General features: G+C 39.1%; 1 long non-coding RNA gene across 1 annotated transcript; it reads left to right on the forward strand.

Moving 5' to 3' along the window:
* Positions 1 to 6,251: 6,251 nt before the first annotated feature.
* Positions 6,252 to 7,708, forward strand: LOC122060059. The gene is made up of 3 exons (XR_006134207.1): positions 6,252 to 6,479; positions 7,085 to 7,177; positions 7,320 to 7,708. It is a non-coding gene; the product is annotated as an uncharacterized LOC122060059 (long non-coding RNA).
* Positions 7,709 to 8,968: the final 1,260 nt, after the last annotated feature.

The following is an 8,968-nucleotide window of genomic DNA, read 5'->3' on the forward strand; positions in this document are numbered from 1 at the left end:
AAAAACATAGTACCAGTACAATTGTCAAACAGAAGACAGCTAGTAGAAGGGGAAGGGGAGTGTTGCAAAATAAGAGTGGATTGCTTAATAGCAGCATCAGAGGCTAGAAGATCTGCTACAACATTAGCCCCACGATAATTGTGCTGGAAGGAAATGTTGATGAAGTAAGTGGCAAGGTGAAGGCAGTTAGCAATAAGACCAGAGACACGCCACGGGATTGCTTTGATTGTTCCTCTCAGAAGGTTAATGGTCGTGAGATTGTCGCTTTCAATAATAAGGGAGTGTTAATTCATTGACAGGCCAATGAAGAGTGCCTGCTTGATTGCAAGGACCTCGGGTGTGAGGGCGTAGTTACATCCTATCCCGGCCACAAAGCAACAAATGAAACGGCTATTGTGATCGAGACATATACCACCAATACCCGTCGGTCCCGGGTTGCCTTTGCTCGCACCATCTATATTAAATTTCCAATATCCTTGTCTTGGAGGGGCCCAGCAAACATGCTTCAGAGGCTTTATGTTTTTTGCTTTAATGGTGGAGCTAAAATCAGTAGCGTCTCTTATGGCCTTGAGAACGACACTATTGGGATTGAAGTCTTGCTTGCCGAAAAAATAATCCCAGTAGCTGGTCCAAATATTCCAAAAAATAGAATATAGAAGAGCAATTTTGAGAATGAGGTCTTTGCTGGTAGGTTGAAAGTTGGCTAGAGTGTTGCAGATCGTTGAAGTAATAGTTTCTGATGCGACAGTTTGGCCAAATCCAGCAGTGGTCCAAATTTGTTGAGTCGAGGGACAAGTGCTGAATAGGTGATCAGCTACTTGAGAATGGTTCTTACAGAAGGGGCAGAGAGGGTTTATAGAAAGCCTGCGACTGTTAAGTGGGTTCGGCAATGGAAGGCGATTGTGCACAAGCTTCCATATTAGGTGTTGAACTTTAGGGGGTGTTTGCAGATGCTAGATCTTCAACCAAGTAGTAGTCGACACTGGTTAGGACATAATGAATCCATAAGTGGCAATACTATACGCTGATGCTACAGTGAAGTTGTTGCCTGATGTTGCAGCCCAAACAATCCTGTCCTGTATGGAAAAAGTAGGAATGGGAATAGAGAGGATCAAATTTACCACCTTCGAAGGCTACCAGTAGCATAGGATGTCTGTTCACCAACTTCGGTTGGTGTGATTTATTAGTTGACTTGAGACACAGTAAATGGAGCTTCCTGTGGGAGAGGGTCAGGGGCTACAGAGGGATAACAGTTAGGGATCCAGAAATCCACCCAAGGATTGATAGACTCACCATTTCCAAGTTGTTTAAAAATTCCTTTTCGAAGAAGATCACCAAGAGGTTGTCGAAGGGCAAACAGTGTCCAAAAAATTGGAGTACGGGAAATACTTCTTCTTCATTGATCAACACCAAAGAGAAGACTGGTTAGTCAAGAGTTCCCAACCTTTTTTCTCAGGAAGGCCTTTGTTCATATTCGCTGAAGACTTAACATTCAATCCTCCAAATCTTTTTGGGGTGCATATGTTGTAACCCGACAGTCATTGAGAGGGGGGTGAATCAGTGAGTCTAATTTCGATTCCCAAAACCTATTCAACATCTAACAAGGCAAACCTTGATACACCTGTCCCTGTTTGCACACAGTCGTATGCACACTCAGCCTCTTATAGGCACTTCCAAGTGTGCACACCCATTTGGCATTCCGCACACTTCAATATATATATAATGCAGACAAAAAGCACACTCACAACACAAGACTTTTACGAGGTTTAATAATTTGCCTATATCTCCAGAGTAGTACCCGTAAAGGCTTCGTACCTACTCAATACACTACTTTTGACTGCACCCACAGTCGGGAGTATCCACACCCAATTTTCTCAAGTCGAAGTTGATATGGCACTCATAGTACTGGTATAATGTGTAACACTCACTACATAGGAGCACCACTCCCAATGCTTAGCACCCACTAAGCACTCAATAAAGAATACAGTAAATTTGAGCTTATATCAATGCCCTACAGTCAAGCCCTGCCTAGCATATACATCCACAACTAGCTAGTATGCTTACAGTTCATCCACAACTAACCTAGCATATATACAATTCATCAATAACTAACCCTAGCATATATACATATCATTATACATGCATATACTGTAAATCAAGGGTCCCAGGAATCTCACAATTGGTTGCCTGGGATGACTGGGAACTTGCACTGACAAGTTTGGTGTTCACACATTTTCTCCCCTTTGGCTTCTTGCTCTTCAAAGCAACCATAAATAAAACCTCATTTGCTTTATTCTCTTCCTCTTTGGCTTTGAGTCAATGCATCATCAACACACCTCAACCACCTCCTCAAACCTTCATTAATGGAGTAAACAAAATTTCCATTGAACAACAAAACTCATTCATGGTTCTACCAACAAAGGGAAAAACTCATCTCTTCATTCTTCTTATTCACTTGGCTTGAAAATAAGGTATCATTAATACCACCCAACTACCCTTCTAAACTACCATTAATGGAGTGCAAAACAACTCATATGAAGCCTTCAAGCTTTTCAATGGTCAACAATGGAGGGACGAGATTCACACACAAAATTTGTAGCTTTACACTCTCTAAAATCATGATTTTTCTCTTTCAATGTGTAGAGCTCAGAGTGCTGAAAAATCTGTAATTTGGTTCACCCAAATCGGAGTTAGGATGAGGGAGATATGACCCTTTTAAATTGGGCTAACTAGAAAGCCAGAAATGGAATCTTCTGACGTTGGCGTAGGCTACACCGGCGGTTCAAGCAACAAAGGCGCAAATCTGACCGTAGATCTCATAAAAATATGAGCTATCGGATGATTAAACGGCTAATAAATCTCAGCCATAAGATGAGAATAAAGAGGTCAATTGATGACATCATGCTGACGTAAGCGATCAGTTCCTTTTGTTGTCAATTTTTTATTGGTTCATTTTTTCTGGATTTTAAGGGAGCTTGTCTCCCACTCACAAAAAGTGAAACGCTTATCAACCATTGAATCCGAATCCGTCAAGATTGGCTTTGATCAGAATCTTCATAATATCTTCTACGCACGCGCGAAATACCACAACATACATTGATCAAATGCAACATCAGAGTATCATCTTCAATGCACCAATCCAATAGAAGGGCTCGCAATGGAATATTTCACGCCCTTATCAGCAAAAATCCAAGCGCTCCCTTGGATTAGAACCTCACCTACATGGCGCAATGTGAGCCATCGATCAAGGATTAATTGATTCTTCTTAATTGTATCTAAGCCTCCTACAAACCTCTTAACAGTTCAGACCTTCAAGATATTGAAATTGCACAAAAGCCCTTAAATTTTCAGAAATAAATTATGGAAAATACTCCCTACACCGAGAGCAAACTGGCATTTTTCGGTTTTGAATTTCAAACCGATTTCAAAGAAACGTGTGTAACTTTTTCAAATGATTTCTGATTGAGACGAAACAAAGTGCATTGAAACCACTACTGGGTTGAAGAGAGGGATTCCAAGGTACTTATCCAGGGAGTTGGTGGGAGAGATATGAAAATACTCGCGTAGCCTTCGTTTACTTTCAGCCGGGACATTACTGCTGAATTGTGCCCTTGTTTTGTTTTATGTTAATTTTTTGTCCCGAATATCTACAATAGGTACCAAGAATAGCACTTAAATTCCTAGCTTCTCCCATACACGCTTTCCAGAAAAAAATAAGGTCATCGGCAAACACCATATGCAAGACTTGTTCACCCCCTCGACAAAGCTGTATGCCATTGATCTCTTTTGCTGCCATAGCCTGGGAAAGGTGGGAAAATAGGAGTTCCGCACAAAGGACAAAAAGGTATGGTGATAGAGGATCACCCTGTTGCAGCCCCCTAGACGGTTTGAAAAAAGGAAGAGGCTCCCCATTAAGAATAATACTGAGCTGAGGCGTTTCCACACAAAACATGACTTTCCTTACCCAAGTTTCTTCAAACACAAAGCTAATAAGCGTTTTTCGCAGAAAGCTCCATTCCACCATAGCATAGGCTTTGCTCATGTCTACCTTAAGGGAGAAATATCCCATACGTCCCCTACGAATAGATTTCAATCAATGTAATATTTCATTTGTGATAAGAATATTGTCCTGAATACTTCTCCCTTTAACAAACCCGTTCTGTGTGAAGGAAACAATCTTATCCAATATGCCCCGCAGCCTGCTCACCATAATCCGACTGATCACTTGATAAATAAAATTGCATAAGCTGATAGGTCGATAATCAATCAAAGAGGAAGGTTGATCCACCTTGGCAATGAGAGAAATAAAAGTGCGATTCATATTAAGGGCAAAAGTACCATTGCGAAAGAAATTTTGAACACAATCAATCACCTCTTTCCCCAGAATAGACCATGTTTTCTAATAAATTAGTCTTGAAAAGCCATCCGGTCCTGGTGATTTGAGGGTAGGCATTGCAAACACCGTTGCTTTGATTTCTTGTGGGGTAACCAGTCTGTTTAACATTTCATTATCAGCAGCAGAGACCCTTCCAAAAATTGGGGCAAAATATGCATTTCCAAAAATGGTTGCGTAGATGAAAAAATAGTCCTGAAATAGTCCCAAAAAGCTTGCCCAATTGTAGCATCAGAAGTGAAGGTCATGCCCTGTATGGTGATGGATTTGATTTCGTTCCTCGCATGACGCTTCATAGTTGCAAGGTAGAAATAACGTGTATTCTTGTCTCCTTGAGATAACCAATCAGTTGTTGATTTTTGTAGCCATAGGATTTCTTCTTGATGGAGCAGCTTTGTAAGGGATGCATTGAGCGATTTTTCCTGTGTAGACCATTGAGTATCCCTGAAATTAGGTGCTACCAAATAATGCTGGGTTAGATTTGACCTGATGATTTCCAATTTTTTTGAAACATTTCCAACAACTGTTCTGTTCCATGTGTGGAGCTAGCAAGGCAGAAAGCACTCCAAGGTTGTGACATAACCTGTATGATGGAGAGCCTAATGTCTCACTGGAGCCCCAAGACGAGCCAACTAGATCCCACAAAGCTTCAAACTTGAACGGTCTTCGTCATCGGTGTTGCTGGCATGGGATTCAATATTGAGGATAATTGCTCGATGATCAGAAGTAGCCATAACTTCAGACGTCACAACCGCAGAAGGATATAATTGAAACGATTGGGAATTGGCTAGAAACCAATCAAGCTTAGGCTATATTCGATGTCCCCCAATTTGCAGCTTGGACTTCTGAGATGCAAGCCCTGTTAATGAATTCATTGAAAGGTACGTTTGAGTTGACGAGGAAAAACAGTCCTACCTCCCAATTTATCCTCTGGAAATAGATATGCATTCCTATCACCCGTTAGGAGCCAAGGTTGATCGATAAAAGAAGAAAGATGAAGTAAGGAGGACCATTGTGTTTCCCTCACAGTTTCAAGGCAACTGAGGTAAGCAAAAGTGACAGTCCATTTGACATTAAGATTTGGAATAAATATTTCAGAGTGGATACACCATGAGGACTGCCACAGGACATTAACACGAACCGATTCACTCCAGAATAACATAAGACCACCAGCTCTATGGCAGGCTGGGATACAGACAAAATTCTGAAATTTGAGTGAGATCTAGAGAGAGCAATAGGATGCTGGATGGAGGACTTACGTCTTTGAAAGAAAAAGCAGCAATGGTCTAAACTTTTTTACCTGTAAGCGGAGCTCCCGCTTAGTCGAGAGGCGACCAAGCCCTCGACAATTCCACGAGATGATCATGGCTGCCCAGGTGACTGTTTCCGGACAGCCAGCCACCCACGCCTCAGAATCGGATAGGTTAGACCTCTTAGCAGGACGAATTTTGTGCAACATATCTGCAAAGGCAAACATGGGCTGGTATCCTCGAGAATGATCACCATTCTCTATAGAATAGCCTAAAAAAGGCAAATACTACTAGATTAACCTTTCGTTAAGATGCCAAGTGGCTCACTGAGGCAGCCCAATCTGAATTTTATTGCTCATGCATTAGCTAATAATAGAGAACTCCATCAATAAAATATTCTATCATAACTTTTTCCACAGTAAAGCAATCGCATGCATTGGCTAATCAGGAAGAAAAATGATGAAGAAACTGCCCAAACAGAAATTGGATCGATAATACCAAGAGAAAGAGAGAGAGAGTAGTGCTCAAACTGTCGCCGGCCGGAATGGAGAATGAAGATGTAGAACCGAGATGAACGTTGAAATGGACCAAATTGGCTACTGATAGAGTTGAACGCTGTGAGAAAACACCGAAAAGCCATGCGAATGAGGGATATCCCATTGCGAAGAAGCCATCATCATTCACAATCACGACTGTGAACAAAATTGAAGGAAGATGAAGGATTGTTGAAAGGAAGCTACAGCCAATGAAGACTCATTCCTCTAAACAGAACAACGCGGAACCAGCCGTTACTAGCGCCAAATTCACCATCCAAAACCAACTCTCACCCATGCATGGTTAGTCCATCTTCATTCCGATTAATCCACCCCGCTCTATCGACTCATACTCATGCTCATATAAATGTACTGAAAACACCAAGGTTCTTCACATTTGTATTTCCACATCGATTACCTCTGAAAGTGGTTTTTCCACTCCTCTCAACTGTGTTGCGCATAAAACCCACGCTGGAAGCAACAAAAAAGGGAAAATTATATGATTATCCATTTCTGGGTTTCTCTTTACAAAATTATTCATTAAAAGTTTCAGTTAATAAAAATACCCAAAATTGAGTTTGGGCTTATAAAACTACCCACTCAAAGTTTTAATAATAAAAAAATACATGATTATATGTGGAAGATGAACAATCACTATTTTGGGTAGTTTTGTAAAATCAAACCTGATTTTGGGTATTTTTGTTAACTGAAACTTTGGGTGGGTAGTTTTGTAAACTCAAACCTAATTTTGAGTAGTTTTTGTTAATCATAACTTTTTGTGGGTAATTTTGTAAAAGAAAACCCAAAACTGGGTAATCATGTAATTTTCCCAAAAAAAAAAAAAAAAACGATATAAAAATCATCACATTCCCATTAATATTGTATGATGATATGTTGTTTGTCAGTAGGTATGTCTTGATGATCACCATCAATCCGTCGATAAAAACCATCATGATCCTCTAGAGAAGGATTTAACTTCGTCCAGCATCATCTCAACGTAGGTAAGTAGTAGTTGAATCATTTTCACCACAGTCAACCTGTTCAACAAAATTGTGTCACTGTTTTTTTAAAGGGTCCTTAGTAGTGAAGCAGCATAACACTTCACTATTTACTACTTAACAATACATGGGTGTCTATGTGAAGGGAGTCTTTCAACCCTATGCAGATCAACGAGGAGAATCACAAAATTCCCTAGGCAAATGTGTTCTCTATTCGAGGGTATGTTATTCTTCACATGAAAGCTCCTAGACATGATTTGACGAGAAGTGATGAATAAAGTTCCTTAGGGTATGTTCTTCTTCACATGAAAGCTCCTAGACATGATTTGATTATGCAAAGAGGATGTTTCCTGGGGCAGGTCTTTCTTGACATGAAATTTTCAATGGCAAGACCTATTAGGAAAGATGCATGGGCTTCCTTAAGCATATCATTATTTTATATGAAATTTCTATAGAATGTTCTCAGGCGTAAGATAACAAGGTGGTACATAAAATTTCTATAGGCATCTTACATGAAGGATGATGACGTAGGGCATGAATGCATGTTGTCTATTACTTTACCACTCAATATTTCAATCAAACATGTTCGGTTTGTTGGAATTTATGGAAAACGTGCAAAATATCTTGTTCCTTTGTTCTCACCCCATTTGTATTTCCATCAAACAAATAAGGCCACTAGAAAAATAAGAATTTTTAATCGGGATGTGTAACTTAGTTAAAAGTCTTATCATCCTACCCAAAAAAAAATAAAAAAGTTAAAAGTTTTATCAAATTTAGCATAAATTTCTATGTAATCTATAAAGTTTATATTTTAACGGTTTGATTTTCCTATCCTTTTATTTCTTTTGCCACCTCGGCGAACCAAGTGTTCTTAATTTTCCTAAAAGGGTTGTCGATCGATTTTAGCGTATAAGAATGAGTGAATTCAAAATCAAACCAATAAACTGAATAAAGGAAGATTCTATTTCAGCTTATTTTAGTTTTCTCTTATCATTTAGATATTGGGTTCACTTTAGGTTAGTTTTGTCATATATTTTAATCATGGGGAAATTTTTTATTTTTATATTTTTTAGATTGGTATCGATTTCTTATTGGCTTTATATCGATTTGGGATATTTTTTGGTATCGATTTCATTGCAGTCTAATTTCCAATCAGTTTCATAGTACCCCAATCTGAAGCAGATCCCTTAAGTCTCAGTTTGATCATTTTGGAATAATCTGGGTTGATTCAGTCCATTTTCACCAGTTTGGTTCACATTTTAACGCTCTTATTCCCTAGTCCCAAAACTCCTAGAGTCCCCGTCCCATTTAAGGGTGTCAATTTGTAATCGAAACTGAATATAAGATTCAGAACTGAGCCAAATTAATTGAACCAAATCAAATTGATTCGGTTCAAATTTGGTTTGAGTATATAAGTATTCAGCTTGATTGATTTTGATTACGGTTGAGGGTATAAGAATCATCAGTTCGAACAGAACCAAACCGAATTGGCATTGGTTTGAGTATATGATGAGTATTTTGGAGTTAATAATGGCCATAATATCCATAACTTGAGCCCACTATGACCTTTGGTCCATCACAATCATGGTCCAAGAGTTGAACTATTTACATAATCCAATTAAAATAAAGTTACAGAATGATATTAAAACCGTATTATAGAATCAAATTGGAAATGAAACTGAGCCAAACCAAATTAAATCGGATTGAATATCCAAATATAAAACGAGATCAGTTCTCGATTCAATTTCAATTTCAATTTCAATTTACCTCATCATCCTTCTAAACCGATCCAAA

The sequence above is a fragment of the Macadamia integrifolia genome, chromosome 13 (genome assembly GCF_013358625.1).
Source record: "Macadamia integrifolia cultivar HAES 741 chromosome 13, SCU_Mint_v3, whole genome shotgun sequence".
Classification (NCBI taxonomy): Eukaryota; Viridiplantae; Streptophyta; class Magnoliopsida; order Proteales; family Proteaceae; genus Macadamia; species Macadamia integrifolia.